At 36.8% G+C, this 22,132-nt stretch overlaps 1 protein-coding gene and 1 non-coding gene across 4 annotated transcripts in view; both read left to right on the top strand.

The window, feature by feature from the left end:
- The window catches only part of GSK3B (glycogen synthase kinase 3 beta), a 199,928-nt gene that overhangs the window by 25,856 nt on the left and 151,940 nt on the right, over nt 1-22,132 (top strand). The window lies entirely within an intron of this gene.
- On the top strand, nt 19,428-19,534 carry LOC124527483 (U6 spliceosomal RNA). The gene has a single exon (XR_006965906.1). It is a non-coding gene; the product is annotated as a U6 spliceosomal RNA (small nuclear RNA).

Below are 22,132 nucleotides of genomic sequence, written 5' to 3' on the forward strand. Positions count from 1 at the left end.
GAGAGAGAAGAATTATTATCAGTATTTAACAAATAATAAAATGGAGTTTTTAGAAAAGTTAAGTAATTTGCTTAAGGGTCATTGCTTAATGAAATTTAAACTAGGTCTGTTGATGCTGAAGTCCATTAGCTTTTTGTGATATCTTCCAAAGGAAGTTGGTATTAATTGTGTGGGGGTGAGGGTTTATTTTCTCCGTAGATAATACTGAATAACAAGATGTACTAAATTTGAAAGCTGTGCCGCAAATGGTTTTTTTTCCCCCCAAATTGGGGGAAAGCCCAGCATATTTCAAAATAAAAAATATTCTTTTTTGTATTAAAAAAGTAAAATATGTTCATCATAGAAAAAATATAAGATTAGGGGGATGAAAAAGAAAAAAAGAAAAGAAGAAAGGTAGCTGGGATAGTAAAAGAGTTTTATTGATCCAGTGTTAAATTTTTGGTGTACAGGTAGTACTTAACATAATAATATAGTTTGGGTTCCAGAGTCTGTGTGACCTGGAATTAAATCTGAACTCTTACCATCTAATGGTTTTGTTATTTGAGATTTTCATGGTTTTGGGGCAAATTACTTATTTCAGTTTTGCATATGAAAGAAGTGAGGTTTAGAGAAGGCCTATATTATAGAGCATCTTAGAGTTTTGATGATTAAATGTGGTAAAAGGCATATGAAATGCTTGTCATATACCTAAAATTCCAGGCACATCCTAGTTCTTTGCACATAGATATATTATTTTTTACTGAAATTAATTATCAAAAATTACAACTGCCTTTTTTAAACCTCTGTATCAAAAATATCTTTTGATATAAATCACAGCATTTAAAATTTTCAGATAATAACTTATGTGTACCATGTGATGCTATAATCAGTCATCCTCTTCTTGGTAGACATTTCATTGTTTCTGATTCTCTCTTTTGCAGTTATAAATAATATTTCAATGAATATTTTTGTAGCAGACCTTTAAACATGTTTTCATCCCATTAGAATGAAGCTAGCAGTCAAAGAATACATACACTTTTAAGATTTTTGATTCAAGTTGCTGGATTGCCTTCTGAAGATATTGTAACTATGTTCCTAACAGTAATTCATATGGTCATCTGTTCCCCTGTGTTCTTATTGTGTTACATATTATAATTTTAAATCATCATTGTTGATTTGATCCATTTTAATTTACATTGCTTTGATTACTAATAAGGTTGAGGGTTATTTTTCTACATGCATATTGGCCCCTTGTGTATTATCTATCTGTTTTCCCATTAGTTTTCAAGTCCTCATTTACATTTTGAAGGTTATTTATCTTTTCCTAGTGATGGAAAGAGCTCTTTATATATGAATACTCTGAACTCATTGTTGTATGTTGCAAGTACTTCCCCCCTAAATTATCTTGTAATTTTGCTTATGTTTATGTATTTATTTATGTTTATGTTTATTATTATTTTTTTGCTTATGTTTATTTTTGGATGCATAGAAGTTTAAAAAGTTTATGCTAACATATGTGTTGATCTTCTAGCTTTAGGGTATTGCTCCACGAACGGTACAGATTGGCAGTTCTCAGACTTTGGTCTTAGCACCTCTTTGTACTCTTAAATACTATTGAGAACCCTGAAGAGCTCTTGTTAGTGTGGGTTACACCTGTAGATACTTGCCACGTTAGAAATTAAAACTGAGAATTTTATAAAATATTAATTTATTAGAAGCAATAAGTTTTTTACATGTTAACATAAATACCATTTTTAATGAAAAATAATTATATTTTCCCAAATAAAAAAATTGGGAAATTTTTATTTTTGCAGAGCTCTTTGAATGTAGCTGGATTCTCATATATCTGTCTCTGCATTTAATCTCTGGGGATATCTATCATGGGACATATTGCCTCTGGAAAACTGTTTTGTATACTCCAAAGAATGAGTGTGAAAAAGCAGATGTTATATTATTATTGTTATGAACATAGTTTTGGTTTCATAGGCCCCCTGAAAAGGTCCAGAGATCTGAACTGTACTTTAAGAACTGCTGATACAAATGTTCACTTATATATTACTCTTGGAATTTTATGGCTGAATTTAATTTTCTTAATTATTATTTTTTAGCATTTATTTATTTTGAGAGAGAGAGAGAGAGAGAGAGTGAATGAATGAATCCCAAGTAGGCTCTGGCTGTCAGTGCAGAGCCCAACAGGTTCAACCTCATGATCATGATCATGATCATGACCTCAGCTGAAATCAAGAGTCAGATGCTCTACTGACTGGGTCACCCAGACACCCCTTTTATGACTGAATTTAAATGAATGAATTTGAGTTTAAGTTTATAATCCCCCCTCTTCCCAGTTAAGCATCCTTTTGTTGAAAGATCCATTTCTACGTAAATCATTGACTGATGAAACTCTAAACCTACCCACTTTTTCTCAGTTACTGAGTTTAACTGCAGTGAAAGCAGTAGTCTTAGCAATCTTTGCTTAATGTTCTATTTTGGTGTATTAGATTGCTGATGAATCCTTCAAACACTGACTTCAGTTTCACAACCTATTGCCCTAAAAACTTAAAGATGTTTTATTCATGTTGATTATGGCGTTTTACTCTAACAAATATTGTTTCCTTTCCAGTTATGAAAGGGATACATGATCATTATAGGACATTTGAAATGTACACAGAAGCATAAACAAAAGAGTATTTTGTTACATTGAATAGGCAGAGTGCTATAGTCTCTTACTATACTTTAATGGGAGTTATTTCAATATCGAAAAATGCTAGCAAGTTGAACAATTCATAAATTCCTACTCCACAGTTGATGAATTGTATGACTTTTCATGTGTTGTTTAGCTTCTTGGGATTCCTAACTCACCAGACTTATGTTTACTATTCAGTGTGTGTTTCTAGGTGCTTTGGATACAAAGAGCAAGACATGATTTCCCCTGCCAGGGGAAACCAATTTGCAGGTTAATGAAGAAATATACATGTTCTGTAATAAGTATTACTATGGCCACAAACAATTATTAATATTATGGAAGAGCCTAAGCAAGCTAATGTTGAGAAATGATGGGGGAGTGAAGAGAAGGAAGTGGATTTGCAAAGATTCAGGTTGTACAGTCTTCCTTTAGTATTTGATGATTTATTGGCTGTCTGGTCAAGAATGACTCCCAGCTCTACCACTGAGTGGATAATGATGTATACTAAAATGGGGAATATGCCCCACTCCCAACAAAATAAATCTCCCAGCACATCTGTATTTTCCAAGGCTCTATTCTTTTGCTTTCCAAGATGAGTTCAATTGTGGCCATGTTGGATTTGAGGGGCCTGGAAATATTCAGGTGGAGATGTGTGGGAGGCATAAAGCTACCAGGAAAGTTGTGTGGACTAGAGTTCGTGGTGTAGCATATGTGATTGAGTGGAGATTAAGATCATCTTTTGAGAATTCTTAATAGGAGAAAAGAAGGCCAGTGATTCTCCAGCATTTGACGGAGAGTTAGAGGAAAATGAATCTAGCCAAAAGTTGTCAGAAGAGGGAAGATAGAAGAGTAGTGGTATAAAAGGCAACTGACCAGAATTTAAAGGAGGAGGAAGGGAGAAGGGGATCTGAAATGCTAAATCCTCCTTACAAGCTCAAATAAGACCTGAAAATTGTTCATTTGATTTAGGAATAAGGAGGCATTGATGACTTAAAAACAGCTTAACTGGGAAGCTGGGTGTGGAAGCTGTTAGCAAAGAGAATAGAGGTGACTGGGCGCCTAGGCGGCTCAGTCGGTTACGTGTCTAGCTCTTGGTTTTTTGGCTCAGGTCATGATGTCACGGTTTGTGAGTTTGAGCCCCACATTGGGCTCTATGTGCACAGTGCGGAACCTGCTTGGGATTGTCTCTCTCCCTCTCTTTCTGACCCTTCCCCGCTCACTTTCTCTGTCTCTCAAAAACAAATAAATAAACTTAAAAAATAGAGTAGAAGTGAGGAAATGGAATACAGTGAGTTTTGGCTACTTTTTTGAGAAGCTTGCAAATGGACATAGGGATTTGAGAATGTTATGTTGAGAGGAAGAGACTCAGAGATTGAACCGAGAGATGAGGACATAATGTCATTTTAAACTTTCTAGAAAAACTTTTGTTTGCCCTTTTTGTTTTTTAAACTATTTTATTTATTTTAGAGAGAGAGAAAGAGAGCCCATGTGAGCAGGGCAGAGGGAGAGAATCTTAAACAGGCTCCATGCCCAGTGTATAGCTGGACATAAGGCTCAGTTCCACGACCCTGAGATTATGACTTCAGCTGAAATCAAGAGTTGAACCCTCAACTGACTGGGCCACCCAGATGCCTCAATTGTTTGCCTTTTCTGTAAAAATTGTTTTAAAATATACAGTACATTTTAGATAATGCTAAATATGATTTTTATTTTTTATTAAAAAATATTTTTTTAATGTTTGTTTATTTTGAGAGAGAGAGAGAGAGTGTGAGCAGAGGAAAGATGGGGGGTGAGAGACAACAGAGGATCCAAAGCAGTCTTTGTGCTGACAGCAGAGAGCCTGATGTGAGGTTCAGACTCACAAACCAAGAGATCATGACCTGAGCCAAGGTCAGATGTTTACCGACTGAGCCACCAAGGTATCCCTGTGATCTTTGATACTTTCTTATGCTGCTTCAGTTGCCATGAATATCTGTTACTTTACTGTTCTACTGAAGGATATAGAGATAGCCTCATTTAAAATACAACAGCTAAAATAAAAAAAATAAAATATAACATCTTAGGGCTATTTTGTCATGTTGTAGCTTTTTAATAGTCAGCTTCATCTTTTCTTTGTGCATATCTGCTCCCCCCCGCCCTCCCCCCCTAACTCATTAGTGTGGTTGATCCTAGCAATAACACGACTTGTTCCTACAAGCATGTACTGTACCTAAGTAATTGTGAACTGGGAAATCCATATTACCAGTTGTTAGAATTGTGCTCTGAATGAAATTAGTAATTTTAATCAGTAGATTGTAAGGATTTGGGGGGGGGGTTGCTTCTGTAAAGCTTAGTCTGTGATATATATGGTTTTCTACTGCTGTTTCACTTACAAAATTTAGAGCTCTATAGTTAGGTTGCTTTAGAATCCTAACTCCAACACTTACTATGAACTTGAACAAATGACTTACTACCAGAACTTGGCTTTCTTCATCTTTAAAATGATAATAGTAGTATTTACCTCACAGAGCAATTGTGGAGGTTAAATGGTGTAATCCTAGAAGAACATAGCTTCGGACAGAATAGGTAGATTCAATAAACCTTTGCTGTTAACAATTATTTTCTGTCTCCAGGGTTTTGATTTTCTAAGCTTGATGTTCCTGGTAGTCTTCTTGATGAGAGAGTTGTTACTGTGTTTGAAAAATGAACAGATCAAGTAGAGTCATACTGTAGATTTTATGTATCTAGGTGGGAAGTGAGCATTTGTAGCATATAACAAGGGGATTTCAAGAGACTGTTAAAAACTGAGAACAAACTGAGGGTTGATGGGGGGTGGGAGGGAGGAGAGGGTGGGTGATGGGTACTGAGGAGGGCACCTTTTGGGATGAGCACTGGGTGTTGTATGGAAACCAATTTGACAATAAATTTCATATATTAAAAAAAAAATAACAAGTGGATTTACTTCCTAAGGTAGGTTGGTTTGTTAGGGAAGGGTTTTTTTTTAGAGGCATTTGGAAACACTCTATTTCTTGAGGTGGTCCTGTAAGCACTTAATTTTTTTATTGAATACTAAAAACTATTTTATATTTAGTATTTAAAAATTAGGGGGGTGAAAGATCACCTAGAATTATGGTATGGAATATCTTTGTGTGTGTGTGTGTGTGTGTGTGTGTGTGTAGGAAGTTAGGGGTTGTTGTAGACTAGATATTTTAGGACAGGAAATTAATGTAACCTGGTGAGGCTCATGAGTATTGCAGGCTGAGTAACAAAACTACTGGGTAACCTGTAATTTAACCCAGAACATTACTTGAAAGACAGGAAGTTAGGTTTGTGCCATGGTCTGAGAAAACCCTTAAAACCCTTATTCTCCTTTTTATATGAGACTTGCACTCTTGAGAGACAAGAGTGAAATTATATAGGATATTTGATAACCATCAATTTAGTCATTCTTTTCTTCTTTCTATCAAATAAATTGTACTATTCTTTTAGACATCTTAGAGTCCAGTTGAGAGTCAGTACCTTTTTGGTATAGTAAAACGTTAGTGGGTGGAAAATCCTATTTTCTAGATTTGTGAATGTAGGAGTACATTTGTTAAGGTAGTCCTAGCCATTAAATTTCTCTAACACCCACAGACCCCCTTTATAAAGGAGAGAAGCATTTAGTTTGTTTAAAAATAGTAAACTAGGGGTGCCTGGGTGGCTCAGTCAGTTAAGCATCTGACTTCGGCTCAGGTCATGATCTCACAGTTCGTGGGTTCGAGCCCCACATCAGGCTCTGTGCTGACAGCTCAGAGCCTGGAGCCTGCTTCGGATTCTGTGTCTCCCTCTCTCTCTGACCCTCCCCAGCTCACACTCTGTCGTCTCTCCCTCTCTCAAAAATAAATAAACATTAAAAAAAAATTAAAAAAAATAAAAATAGTAAACTAAATTGTTTCCTTCTGATAATTGGCCCAGGTGTGTTAATGGTATTTAAAGTTTAACGCTGCTAAACTCACATAGGAATTTTGACTTGTTTTAAGTGCCGTAAAAACAGATTTTACTTTTGTTGATAACTCATTTAGTGAAAAGACCATGTTAAATTCAGGAATGATTTTAAAAACTATTAAAGTTTTTGTCTTCCTATTTGTAAGTCTCTCCATGTCTGCAGTCATACTAAATGACTCATGAATGCTTTATTTCTTGTCTTGCTGACAGAATTATCCTCTCAGCAATAGAGCGGGCATTGGCAGTGATAAGTCAGTGATTTGACAAAGCACTGCTAGTTTTTTGTTGAAGGGAAAAAAGATGAAGTCTCTGTCATTTGTTGAAGTATGTTTAGATGCCTGCCAGTTGAGAAAATGATTGATTGTACTGTTTGTGGAAGGTGTTGAATTAATATGGCTTAGTATTTTTGCCTTGTTGAAGTAAGATTTGATTGCCTTTTGTTTTAAAAGTTGCTCTTGGGATGCCTGGGTGGCTCAGTCAGTTAAGTGTCCAACTTTGGCTCAGGTCATGATCTCCTGGTTTGTGGGTTTGAGCCCTGTACCCGGCTCTGCGCTGACAGCTCAGAACCTGGAGTCTGCTTCAGATTCTGTCTCTCTCTCTCTCTCTCTCTCTCTGCCCCTCCCCTGCTTGTGCTCTGTCTTCTCTTTCAAAAAGAATAAATAAATAAACATTAAAATAAAATAAAAGTTGCTCTTCTGGGACATCTGTGTGGCTCAGTCAGTTAAGCCTCTGACTCAATGTCTTGTGATTGTGGGATGGAGCCCTGTTTCAGGCTCAGTGCAGAGCATGGAGCCTGCTTGGAATTCTTTCTCTCACTGTCTCTCTGCCCTTCTTCTGCTTGTGCTCTTTCTCTCTTTCTCTCAAAATAAATAAATAAACTTAAAAAAAAGTTGCTCTTAAGGTATAGTGCTTCTGAAAATTAAAAGTCACCAAAGTAGCACTTGAAAAATTTAGAAACTCTTATTAGAGAATTCCCTCACTTAACAACAAAACCCTCTAAAAACTCCAATTTTAATTAGCTGTAAAAGTACCTCCCCTCAGTTGCTATCATGTAGTTATTTTCCAAAGACACATCATGTTATCAGAAATTGCATTTATGTTTTTAATGGCTTTAAGCTGCTGTAGTTTTAGGAGAAAAGGTGGTGGTAGCTTAGATCAGTTTTCAGATTCCCAATCACAAGTAATCGTAAGAATTTAATAGTTAGGTTTTCCTTTTCTCTTTAAGTTATAGGAGTATATCTGTAAAACCCAAACCACACTGAAGAAATTAGTATTAGATGACATAAATCTAGCTTTTATGCCAAATTAACGGTCTTTTCCTGTCATCACTACTATCATTAGTGTATGTTAGCTATTGATATATAACAAACCATTCCAAAACCTGGTTTAAAATAACCACCCATTTTTTATTGCTCATGAATCTTTGGATCAACTGGGTAGTTCTGCAGATTTGGGCTAGGCTTAAGTGATTTTATATGGGTTTGCTTGTATTTCTTGTGGCTTAGCTGGTAGATTGGGTAAGACTAGCTTGGCTAGGGTCGTGGTTGGTAGCTGAGGTAACAGGGTGACTGAGCAATGCATCTCTAGGTATCCAGCACACTGGCTTGGGCTTGTTTCATGGTAGCAGAACATACTTCCAAGAGAGAGGTTATGGAAGCATGCAGGAGTTCCTGAGGGCCATGCTCAAAACTGGCAAACTATCGGGGCGCCTGGGTGGCGCAGTTGGTTAAGCGTCCGACTTCAGCCAGGTCACGATCTCGCGGTCCGTGAGTTCGAGCCCCGCGTCAGGCTCTGGGCTGATGGCTCAGAGCCTGGAGCCTGTTTCCGATTCTGTGTCTCCCTCTCTCTCTGCCCCTCCCCCGTTCATGCTCTGTCTCTCTCTGTCCCAAAAATAAATAAACGTTGAAAAAAAAAATTAAAAAACAAAACAAAACAAAACAAAAACTGGCAAACTATCATTTTCACGGTTTTCTATTGGCCAAAGCATGTCATGAGTCCAGTTCAGATTCAAGAGGTGGGAGAAGACTACAAAGTTATGCAAAGGGTGTAAATATAGGGAGGCCTGCAGAATTGGCAGAACTTTTGCAATCAATCTCCCACAAAATTTCTGTAGTGCTTTTTTCGATTACCCAATCATATACTTTTTAAAAAACTTTTATTAGTGATAAAGCACCTATCCACTCCACTGTGTAGCTGTGCTATATCTACAACAGTTTTTATCTTATTTCTTTTACAGTTACAGCTTCCCCACATAATGCATATGGGTTCCCTAATTAAACAGTTGAGCTGTATCCCCTTCTAGTTAAGAAAACTGGAAGAGATGCCTGAAATGGTCTTCTGTTTTAATCTGATTAAGTCTTCCTCTTTCCTTGAAGCCTTTTAGTCTTGTTTTCTTCTCAGTCTGTTAATTTTTATTTCCCAGTATTCTGTTCTTTGGCTTGCTTACTGGTTTTCTCCCTGTCATTTTTTTTCTTAGTAGAGATGAAATTGTTGTAACAACAACAACAAAAAACCAGAACCACTTCAAAGTCTACAATTCAGTGGCATTTAACATTTGCAGTGTGCAAAGCAACACCTTTATCAAGTTCCAAAACATTTTCATTACCTCAAAAGAAAAATCTGTATTCATTAGCAGCCATTTCCCTATTCCCTCCTCCCACAAGCCCCTGGCAACCACCAAGCTGCTTTCTGTCACTGTGGATTTACCTATTCTGGGCAATTGTTTGTTTTTTACCTTGTGTATCTGTTTATGTTCTTTCTACCTAGAGTATCCTAAATCCTATTAGACTTCTTCAGCGTTAGGTCCACTAATTTCTTCCCCCTCACAAAGATTGTATTCTAGAGTTAAATTAGGCTACAGTGACCCTTAGCATTCTGACTTCACTGAAACTGCTATTGTGTCTCTCAGGTTGTTTCTTCTCATTCTTTCCTGCAGGGTGTGGGGATGGGGAGGACCCTCCCCCAGTGTTAATATTTGGTCTTCATCCCTTTGTTCTTAGTCTTCCCACCTTTTTTCCTCCTGATCTTAACTACTTCTGTAATGAACCTAGACCTTTAGACCAGTTCTCTTCAGAATTCCAGACCTGCTGGAATTTCTACCCAGATGTTTCCTATCTACTTTAAACTGAACATGTTAAAATTGAAATAATTTTCTCTCCTCATCTTGTCTTCTTCCTTAAACAAAATGAAATCTCAGTATTGCTCTTCTTCCCATTTTCTTTCGTGGTAAATGGGACCATGATCGTCCATAGAGATCCCTGGGTTTGTTCCTAGGAGTCAGAGTTTGTTCCTCCTTATACCTAATTCTCTACCCCTAGTCATTCTTCAGGTCTACCCCACTCTTAAATATCTCAGGAATATCTATTCCTTTCCATTTCTGTAGCCCTCGCTTTAATTTTTTTAATGTTTGTTTATTTTTGAAGGGGAAAGAGACAGTGTGAGTGGGGGGGTGGGGTGGGGGGTGGGTCAGAGAGAGAGAGGGAGACACAGAATCCGAAGCAGGCTCCAGGCTCTGAGCTGTCAGCACAGAGCCTGACGTGGAACTCGAACTCACTACCGGGAGATCATGACCTGAGCCAAAGTCGGACGCTTAACCGCCTAAGCCACCCAGGCGCCCACCCTGTCTGTAGCCCTCACTTTAGTTTAGGATCTTATCACTCTTCTTAGACAAGGGTTCACAAACTATAGCCCACAGGCTAAATATAGCCAGCTGCCAGTTTTTGTAGATCAAGTTTTATTCGGAATACAGCCATGCTCATTAGTTTAGGTGTTCGTTGTTTATGGCTGCTTTTATGCTACAAAGACTGAGTTGTGTACTTGCAGCAGAGCCCACATGGCCTGCAAAGCCTAAAATATTTACTGTCTATGGGCACCTGGGTGGCTCAGTCAGTTAAACATCCAACTCTTGATCTCAGCTCAGATCTTGATCTCAGTGTTGTGAGTTCAAGCCCCACACTGGGCTTTGCACTAGGCATGAAGTCTACTTAAAAATTACTGTTTGGCCCTTTATGGAAAAGCTTTGCCTACCCTTGGGCTATACCTGATTTTCTGTCTCTAATATTGTCTACCCTTCTCTCCCACCCCAGTTGAATATCAGAAGTTTGACATACATCCTCTTGCACAAATCTTTTGCTACTCATTCCTCACAGAATAAAATTTAAGACCCTTTCTTATCATAGCATAAAGCCCCTCCCTATTTGAAGTCTTTGACATTTCTGATTATTCTCTTCTTTGCTTCCTTCATACCTTCTACAACTTTTGCTGTACTTAACATAACTGTTGGGCTGTTTTATCCATTTAAGAGTATTCCCTAGTAGACTTTAAAACCAGCCTTGGAACAGGCCTGGAACCAGGCACTTAATACTCTTCAAGAAGTGTTTGTTGGCTGAATGGGTTGATTGCTTTTGTGTTTGTTAGACTCTTCCTAACTAGTCTGTCAAGGTAGGAATTAGGTCTCACTCTACTTTTACATCCTTTGATTATATCTGAGGAAATGTTCGGCCCATAGTAGGTATCTGTAGTTGTTAAAATTGATTTTGAATTATTACCTAGACAGAGTGAAGAGGTACAAAGATTCCTTTTGGGGAGAGTGGGCATTCATCAAAGTGAAACTGTCTAGCTAACCCTGTTGAAAAGAACTTGATTGACTTAATTACCAACTTTCCCCCTTGTCACATAAGGCATTTTTTCCCTCTGTACTTGGGAATTTGATTTTAATTGAATACTTTGTGCCATCCATTAGGCATCATATGATCTTTTCTATATAATATATCTATAAGGAATGATTTAGGTAGAATGTGCTAAGAAGTTGAGAGGACAGAGTTATTCCAAAAGTACTGATTTAGTCTGGGTGTAAATGGGAACAGGAATAGATTGTTACTCTTGCCATTAGCTGTGAGTTAGCTGTATTTTTTCTTTACTGGATTAGTTTGCCTATTTGGTGTGCATAGGTGCCAGTCCTGGTAGGATTCCTAGCCGCAGCAGCAGAAGTAGAAGTAGTAGAAGTAGTAGTAGTAGTAATCACTTGTCTAGTGTTTTTCTGTGTGACAGCTGCTGTTTTAACCACAATATATAAATTAACTCGTTTATAATCTATGAGATAGATATTATCCCTATTTTTTAAATATATTTTTAAATGTTTATTTTTAAGAGAGAGAGAGACAGAGAGCAAGTTGGGGAGGGGCAGAGAGAGGGAGACACAGAATCTGAAGCAGGCTCCAGGCTCTGAGCTGTCAGCACAGATCCCAACTTGGGGCTCGAACTCATGAACCGCTAGATTATGACCTGCGCCAAAGTCAGATACTGAACTGACTGAGCCACCCAGGGGCTCCATTATCCTTATTTTATGGATGAGCAGCCTGCGGCATAGGGAAGTGAAATAAATAAACTTGGCTAAGATAATATAGGTAGTAAGTGGTGGAACCAGGATTTAATCCAAGCTGTCTGGCTCCACACTACACGTTCTTGGTCACTGTGCTGGATTTTCTCTTTACGGATCATGGAATGATTTAAGTGCTCGGTTCTTGCATTCATTGCATTTCTCTCTAAAACAGAAACTCTGACTAGGATTTTGGGTCAGTGTGGAAAGGAGGAAGTACCAAATGGTTAAAGATCGATTTTTTTTTTTTAAGACACATAAACACCACTTTATATTTATCATTAGTTGTGGACTTCTTTTTAGCTCTATTCCATTTTTATCTTTTAAAGGCAAGAGTGTGGTTTTCTTTTGCCTTAACTTATATGAATACAGTATATACGTACTAAATGATCTTCCTGAATGATCTGGCTTATGCAAAGAACTAAGCAGTAGAAGCAGCACATTATAATTGGAAAGTTAAATACATATAGTGAAACATAAAATCATGTATGTGGTTCTAGAAGATATAATTTTGTTTAGCTGTGAGGATATATAGTCCCTTGGCTTGGAATTATACTGTGGTAATCAAGGAAATCATCACTGGAGCTGGGTGGGGTTGGTCTTTTTGATGTTTCTTTTAGCAAACTTAAAAGAACACTTGGAGGTATAACTTACATACAGCAGATGGCATAAAGCCTAAGTGTGCAACTCAATGAATACATTACCCCTCATATCAAATGAAGTATAAAACAGTTTCATCATTGTTCAGAAGGCTGTCTTATGGCCCCTCTCAGTCAATAAATACCCCACCCCTTACTTACCTTGTTTTATTTTATTTTATTTTTAATTTTTTTAATGTTTATTTTTGAGAGAGAGAGAGAGCGAGAGAGCGAGGGAGCACAAACAGGGGAGGGGCAGAGAGAGAGGGAGACACAGAATCTGAAGCAGGCTCCAGACTCTGAGCTGTCAGCACAGAGCCCGACACGGGGCTCGAACTCAACACACTGTGAGATCATGACCTGAGCCAAAGTCGGACGCTCAACGAACTGAACCACCCAGGCCCCCCTGTTTCATTTTTTTAAATTGCATTTATTGCCACTTGGCATGTATTAGTTTGTCTTTCCTACTAGAGCATAAAGTTTATGAGGACAGGGACTTGGTTTTGTTCACTCTTTGCCCAGCATAGTACCTGACATACAGTAAGTGTTCGACTACTATTAGATTGCTACAAATTGATGAAAAATACAGAATTGTCCACTACATACCGTGTTATGTGGTATACAGGTGCTGGTTCATGCTGAGGATAGATAATAAATTTTAGTTTTCTAGGAAGAGACTTTTGACATTCAGTATGATACTCAGACCAATTTTAAGAGGGAAATTGAGCCATGCTGACATTAGGTGTGCTACTAGTCTTTGCTCATGTGAATGTTAGGAAATATGGAAATTTGCTACCAGTGAGATCGATTGGATTGCCTTCTTGAGAGTATCTAATTTCTTACAGTTATCTGAGATTCTTAACTCACACTCTTGATAATCTTTTTGAATACCTCAAAGAGTTGCAAAGGACTAAATGCTGTTCTTCCGAGGAGAGAATTGTGATGGAAAAAGCATTGGTTTATTTGATCAGGTAAGACAGTTTAATTGTAGTTTAAAGGTCTTTTGTAGCACCTTAGTTAAAACAATGAAAATTCTGTGTTTTGATTAGATTTAAGATAATTAAAGGAGTATGTAGTTTAGAAATCATTTCTAGTTACACTTATGTAGAGCAGAAAGTAATTTTGAGCTGAAAGTGACCTTAATATTCTGGTTCATGCTCTTGTCTGTCAAGTTACCCTCTTGTTTTACATTTGAGGAAACTGGGGTACAAAGAAGTTACGTTGTGTTCAAGCTTAGTACAAAGCAGCAGTCAAACCAGTCTGTTTAACTCAGAAGTTAAAAGACTCTTTTGCATCATGTTGACAGTAGAATCATTTGGGAATTTTTGGAATCCTACATGAGTTAGGGTCCTACTCCCAAAGGTTTTTGTTTTTATTAGATTTGGGATGTGGGCCAGACATGTGTAATGAGATAATAAAAACAAAGTAAAATTAAAACTCAAAACCATGCTATCCCCTTAGGTTTTTAATAATGAATTATTTTTCCAAGTGATACATAGTGTAGTGGTTTAGGACCATTGTGCTGTAATGCCTCCTTTCCTCTTCTCCCCTCTCTGTCTCTCCTTCCCCTCTCCCCTTTCCCTTCTTTGTAACTACTAGATTTTATTTCTTAGAGCAATTTCAGGTTTACAGAAAAAACTGAACAGAAACTACAGAGAATTCTCCTATACTCTCTCCCCCTACCCAGTTTTCCTTACTATTAACATCGTGTATTGTGTGGTAGTATTTGTTAAAATTGATGAACCAGTATTGATAGATTGTTACTAACTAAAGTCCATAGTTTATTATTCGTAACTGCCATTAGGCCCACTCTTTTTGTTGGATAGTTCTGTGGCTTTTGACAAACGCATAATGTTATGTATCCACTATTGCAATAGCATACAGAATAGTTTCACTGCCCAAAAAATCCTCTATGCTTCCCCTATTATTTGTATTCCCCCACTCTGGCAACCACTAGTCTTTTAAATATCTCTATAGTTTTATCTTTTCTAAAATGTCATGTAGTTGCATCATAGAGTATGCAGCTTCTTTGACTTAGCAATAGGCATTTAAGGTTCCTCCATGTGTTTTTGTGCCTTGATAGCTCATTTCTTTTTATTGCTGAATAATATTCCACTGTATAACTATACCAAGATTTGTTTTTCTTACACTTATTGAAGGATATCTTGAGTCCTTCCATGTTTTGGCAAATCTGAATAAAGCTACTATAAACATTTTTGTGCAGGTTTTTGAGTGGACAGGTTTTCAATTCACATGCATAAATATCCATGAGTGCAATTGTTGGATTGTATGGTTTAAGAGTATGTTTGGTTTTGTAGGAAACTGCCAAACTGTCTTTCAAAGTGGCTGTACAATTTTGCATTCCTATCAGCAGTTTGTGAGTGCTCCTCTTGTTCTGCATCCTTTGGTGGTGCCAATGTTTTGGATTTTAGTTGTCCTAATAGGTTTGCAGTAATATTTCATTGTTTTAATTTGCAATTCCCTAGTGAGATGTTGAATATCTTTTCATATGCTTATTTACCATCTGTATATCTTCTTTGGTGTCAAGTGTCTGTTCATGACTTGCCTATTTTTAATCATGTTATTGTTGAATTTTAAGAGTTCTTTGTGTATTTTGGACACAAGTCCTTTATTAGTTATGTGTTTGACAAATATCTTTCCCCAGTTTGTGGCTTGTCTTTCCATTCTTAATAGTATCTTTTGCAAAGCATAAGTTTTTATTTTTGATGAAGTCCAGCTTATCAGTTTTTCTTTCATGAGTCGTGATTTTGGTGTTGTACCTAAACAGTCATCACCAAACCCAAGGTCACCTAGATTTTCTCCTGTTATCTTTTAGAAGCTCTATAGTTTTGCATTTTACTTTATGTCTATGATCCATTTTGAGTTAATTTTTGTGGAAGGTATAAGCTCAGTTTCTATTCTCTCTCCCTCCCTCTCTCTCTGTTTTTTTTTGCATGTAGATGTCCAGTTGATGTAACACAATTTTTAGAGAAGATTGCCATGCCCTTTGATGTCCTTTTTCAATGGAGTATGCACAAATGTGCATACACAAAATTGAGTTCTTATTATTAAAATAAGAAACCTGAGATTATCATCATTATTTTGACTTACAAAGCTTAAAAATACTGAGAAGTTAGTAGCTAGCATATTAAGTAAGAGCTTGGGCTCTGGAACAAGTCATTTCTTTTATTCAGATTCTGAATATGCCATTTACTAGTTGTGACCTTGGACAAAATATTTAACTGCCCCAACCTCCTCATCTATAAAAAGTGTTTTTATACTAAATAAATTCTGTGTACTATAAAGCATAAAGCATTTAGTATAGTGCTTTGCCTATATTATAGTTATGGAAAATTAATAATAATAAAGAGCCTCAAATATTTTGGATACTTTTAATTCACTAATCTCTGTTGTTCCTTGTGGTGTGTTGTAAGGGAATAATAATATAAACAGGAATAAACAATATACTTGGACCTTTTCTATCATTATTGATGACTTTCTGGCAGAAGCAGATTTACATAAGGGAGCTTAATGAATGACCTTGAATAACCATCATTTAAAGAGTATAAAATGTATGGGGCACCTGAGTGGCTCAGTCGGGTTAAGCGTCCGTCTTCCGCTCAGGTCATGATCTAACAGTTCGTGAGTTTGAGCCCCGTGTCGAGCTCTGTGCTGACAGCTCAGAGCCTGGAGCCATCTTCAGATTCTGTGTCTCCTTCTATCTCTCTGCCCCTCCCCTGCTCATGCTCTGTCTCTCTCTGTCTCAAAAATAAATAAAAACATTAAAAAAAATTTTTTTAAAGTATAAACTGTAAAAACAAAAACGGTGCTTCATTCTTATATGCTCTGTTTTTTCTAAAAATCAATAAATACCATCAAATCGCTTAAGACTAAAGGTTATAGGTATAAGAAGATGGTGAAAGAAGAGTTGTAGCACTTTATAAAATGTATTTAATTGCTTTGCATATGATGTATTATACACTATCTGCTTCGTTATATATTTAGAATCATTTCTTACTTTAGATCGTGTTTTAGTTTTTTAAGGTAATGTGTCTTCAGTTCTTCAGAATCTGTCACAGAATTTCTGGGCAGAGAAGCATGTGTTTCTTAATTGCTGTGGATAAGCTATTTCTTTAAAAGTGTTCTTTTCTAGTATCTTACTACTTGATTTTTTTTTTTCCCCCTTAAGAGTAGATGAGGAACCGTTAGCAGTATAATTAAGAAATGCCTGTCTGTTTTTAAAGTTCAGGCTGGGTAAGACAAAGGGATAAATAAGGGTCCTTTAGGGCAACACCTTGAATAAAAGCTAAGCAGTTCCTTATTTGCTTCAAGTAATTGCTTATGAATTGAATTATGGGTATTTCCACACTTACATATTCAGCATTTCTGTGTATTTAGTATATAAGGTATTGGGGTGATAATTGTTTAATGCACTGATAAGAATTGCTGTCCTGCTGAGTTATCATAAAGTTTGAGTTTTTCAAAGCAAATTTGAGTTTTAGGTTAAATTTATTTCTGTGGTACAGAATTTGTAAATGTGTCTTAACAGTGATTCTAAAATGCTTATTGATGCATGCTATTATTTTGATCTCTGTGTAAACAGTTCTTTTTTTTAAAACTGCTATGTGGCATAGGTTTGTTTTTTAAATTAACTCTTTATTCTCAGTCATTTGGCACCTATATGAGTCATGGTAGCCCTTCTCTTTGATATTTAAATTGGTGATACCCTGAGGATGTTCAAAACAAAACAAAATAAAACAACAGAAGCTAGTGACCAGAATTAATTTGACAACATATTCTTAATGAGGATATCTTCTGAATTGCCAGAATAAACTAATAATTTATATTTTCCTGCTATATATTAAAAAAAAAAAACAACCAAGACTTTTTTTGGGGGGGGGGCAAATTGTACCTGATACTGGTTTTAGTCATTGAATCCACCATAGAGCATCAGCAGGCTACATACTATATAAAGTACAGAGACTTTTTAAAGTACATTCCATTTAAGGGGCACCTCCGTGGCTCAGTCAGTTGAGCATCTGAATTCGGCTTGGGTCATGATCTCGTGATTTGTGGGTTTGAGCCCCGCATTGGGTTCTGTGCTGACAGCTCAGAGCCTGGAGCCTGCTTTGGGTTCTGTGTCTCCCTCTCTCTGCCCCTCCCCCGCCTGCACTCTGTCTCTCTCTCAAAAATAAATAAGTATTTTTTAAAAGTACATTCCATTTATGATAAAGATATTCAACAAATGAGGAGTAGGAGGGAACTTTCTCTACCTGATAAAGAGCATCTATGAAAAAACCATGAGTGTACATCACACTTAATGATGAAAGACTGACTGCTTTCCCTTAAGATCAGAAGCAAGATAAACAACCTTCAACATTGAGGTTCTTGACAGGGCCTTTGGCAAGAAAAAGAAAAGGCATCCAGATGGGTAAGAAAGAAGTTAAAAGTATCTCTGTTGCAGACATGTATAGAAAGTTCAAGAAATCCACTATTTAAAAAAAACTTTTTTAATGTTTATATTTGGGAGGGAGGGAGGGACACAGAGAGAGGGAGACACAGAATCTGAAACAGGCTCCAGGCTCTGAACTGTCAGCACACAGCCTGATGCGGGGCTTGAACTCGGAAACGGGAATGGCGAGATCATGACATAGGCCAAAGTCAGATGCTTAACCCGCTGAGCCACCCAGGTATTCCTAAGAAACCCACTATTAATTCACTGTTATAGCTGATAAACGAGCTCAGCAAGATAGAGAATCAATGTAAAAAATCAGTTGTATTTTTATACAGTAGAAATGAGCAAATTATTGGAAAACCATTCCATTTATGGTAGCATCAAACGAAATAAAATACTTAACAAAATTAACAATAAATTATTTAATAAATTTAATGAAAGAATGACAAAACTTGTACTATGGAAATTATAAAACATTGTTGAAAGAAATTAAGAAGACCAAAATAAATGGGAAGACATCCCATGTTTATGGACTGGGAGACTTAATATTGTTAAGGTGGCAATATGCCTCTAATTCCCAGATTCAGTACGATCCCTATCACAATTTCAACTGCCTTTTTGCAGAAATTGATAAGCTGATCCTAAAATTCATATGGAAATATAAGGGATCCTGTATTAGTTTTCTAGGGCTGACATAAAGTACCCAAAAGTAGGTGGCTGAAAACAAAAGAGGTTTATTGTTTCATAGTTCCAGAAGCTAGAAGTCCAAAATCAAGGTGTTGAATGGGTGATGCACTCTCTGACAGCTGTAGGGAAGAATCCTCCATTGCCTCTTCTAGTTTCTGGTGTTTGCCAATAGTCCTTGGCATTCCTTTGCTTGTGTATGCATGACTCCATTTACCTGGATATCTTCTCCCTGTGTGTGTCTTCACATTGTCTTCCCTTTGTGTGTTGTGTGTGTCCCAAAGCCCCCTTTTTATAATGAAAGGACACCAGTAATATTGGATTAGAGACACTTGAATAATCTCATTTTAACTTGATTATTTCTATAAAGCCTTTCTTTCCAAAATCACATTCTGAGGTACTCAGGTTTAGAACTTCTACGTAACTGTTTCTGGGGGTTGGTGGTGGGCGGGGGGTGAGGGGGACCCAATTCAACCCATAACAGAACCTGAATAGCTCAAAAAATCTTGACAAAAAAAAGTTGGAAGACTTTTACTTCCCAATTTCAAGACTTATTACAAAGCTACAACAATCAAGACTGTGTGCAGCTGGCATAAGGATAGACAGATCAATGAAATAGATCTGAGTGTTTAAAAATAAACCCTTACAGTGCTTGTTTCGGCAGCACATATACTAAAATTGGAATGATACAGAGAAGATTAGCATGGCCCCTGCGCAAGGATGACACGCAAATTCGTGAAGCTTCCGTATTTTTTTTTGTATCGAAACCAATTTGACAACAATTTCATATAAAAAAAAATAAACCCTTACATTTATGGTCAGTGGTTTTGAAAAGGATACCAAGACAAGTTGGAAAAGAATAGTCTTTTCCACAAACAGTCTGGGACAACTGGATATCCACATGCAAAAGCAATGAAGTTGAGGGTGTCTGGGTGGCTCAGTCAGTTAAGTGTCTGATTCTTGATTTCTGCCCAGGTCACAATGTCATGGTTGATGGGGTTGGGCTCTACATTGTCATTCTCCCAAGAGAATACCACTTGGGATTCTCTCTCCCTTTCTGCCCCTCCCCTGCTCCTGTTCTATCTCTCTTAAAATAAACAAACTTAAAAAAAAAAAAAGCGGTGCGGTTGAATTCCTACTTTATACTGCATACAAAAATTATCTCAAAACAAATACCTGTGTGCAAGAGCTAAAACTAAAACTCTTAGAAAACAGGAGTAAATCTTTGTGACCTTGGGTTAGACAATGGCTTCTTAGCTATGACATCAAGGACACAAGCAACAAAAGAACAAATAAATTGAACATTATTAAAAAGAAAAACATTTATGCTTCAAAACACCACTAGGAAAGAGAAAAGACAATCTACAGAAAGGGAAAAAATATTTGCAAATCATTTATCTGATAAAGGACTTGTAGCCAGAAAATAGAAGTAAATCTTACAACTCAATGAGAAAGACAAGTAACCCAATTAAAAATTGGCACAGGCATTTCTACAAAGAAAATATACGAATGGTCCATAAATACGTGAAAAGACATTTAACACCATTAGCCATCAGGAAAATTTAAATCAATACTACAGTGAAATACAACTTCACATCCGCTAGAATGGCTAGAATCAGAAAGTCAATATCAAATGTTTGTGAGGATATGGATAAATTGGAACCCTCATAAACTGGGAATCCCACCTGGGAATGTAAAGTGGTGCAGCTGCTTTGGAGAGCAACCTGTCAGCACCTCACAGTTACAGATAGAGGTATCATATGATCAGGATTCCACTCCTAGATATATACCTGTATGTCCATGTTAATAGCTTTATTATTTATAATAGCCAGAGAGTAGAAACACCCCGGTGTTCATCAGCTGATGAATGGAGAGACAAATGTGGTATATCCATACAATGGAATATTACTGAGTAATCAAAAGAAATCATGTAAAAAAAAATCAAGACATACTACAACATGGATGAAACTAGAAAACGTTATTCTAAGTTAAAGAAGCCAGTCACTAAAGATGTAGGATTCCATTTATATGTTGTGTCCACAATAAGAAAAACTATAGAGCTAGAAAGTAGATTAATGTTTCCCTGGGGCTAGTAGAATGGAAGGGTTGGGGAATGATGGCTAAGGGGTGCAGATTCTTTTTTGAGTAAGGAAAATGTTCTGAAATTGATTGTGATGATAGATGCACAATCCTGTGAATATGATAAAAGTCATTGAATTATACACTTTAAGTGGGTAAATTATATGTTATGTGAATTATAACAATACAGCTGTTTTAAAACATATTCCAGGGGCGCCTGGGTGGCGCAGTCGGTTAAGTGTCCGACTTCAGCCAGGTCACGATCTCGCGGTCCGTGGGTTCGAGCCCCGCGTCAGGCTCTGGGCTGATGGCTCAGAGCCTGGAGCCTGTTTCCGATTCTGTATCTCCCTCTCTCTCTGCCCCTCCCCCGTTCATGCCCTGTCTCTCTCTGTCCCAGAAATAAACGTTGAAAAAAAAAATTAAAAAAAAAAAACATATTCCAGTTTATATGGTAATTTTATAAGGCTAGGGACACTTCATTTTAGGGAAACATGAATATTTAAATAACATAAGAGATGCTATAAAATGGTAATACATAAGCTGATATATATGGATTGATGGTTTAGATCAGTGCTGTTGAGTAAAAATATATTGCAAGGTACATATATAATTAAAATTTTCTAATAGCCACATTAAAAATTAAGTAGAATTAATTTGGGTAATATATTTGATTTAACCTAGTATGTAAAAAATTAACATTTCAACGTGTAATACATATAAAAGTTATTGAAGTATTTTACATTCTATTTTTTACACTAACTCACCATCTCTTATGTATTATAGCACATGTCAATTCAGACTAACCACTTTCAAGTGCTTAATAGCTCAATTTAGTTTAGTGACTGTTGTGTTGAAAAGCACAAGTAGAGTGAGTCAGTGTGACTCCACAGGAAGTATAATCATGGTAGTTTAGAATGATTAGGAAAACATAGAGAAGATGATACTTGAATTTATTTTGGTCATTCATTCATTTACTGATTCAGTCATCCATTAACCCAAGAGATTTTGAGCTCTTTGTATGAAAACTGGTGGAAAAATGCAGACATGTCTTATCTCCTAGTGGAAAGTACATTGAACAGTTAATTATACAATTATTTAATTAGAGGAGGTTGCTTAAGAAATCTTTAGTGGAAAGAGTATAGGCTTAGAGTTAAATATTCCCTGGGAAACAAAAGATGATGATAACTGTGTTGTGGGATTGGTGGGAGTAAGTGAAATACAATATGCCCAACACTGTACTTGTTGTAAAGTGTTCAATAAATACTACTTTTTTC

This window comes from Lynx rufus, unplaced genomic scaffold (genome assembly GCF_022079265.1).
Source record: "Lynx rufus isolate CCGP_SWC_20201006 ecotype Redwood Valley unplaced genomic scaffold, mLynRuf1.p SCAF_5, whole genome shotgun sequence".
NCBI lineage: Eukaryota > Metazoa > Chordata > Mammalia > Carnivora > Felidae > Lynx > Lynx rufus.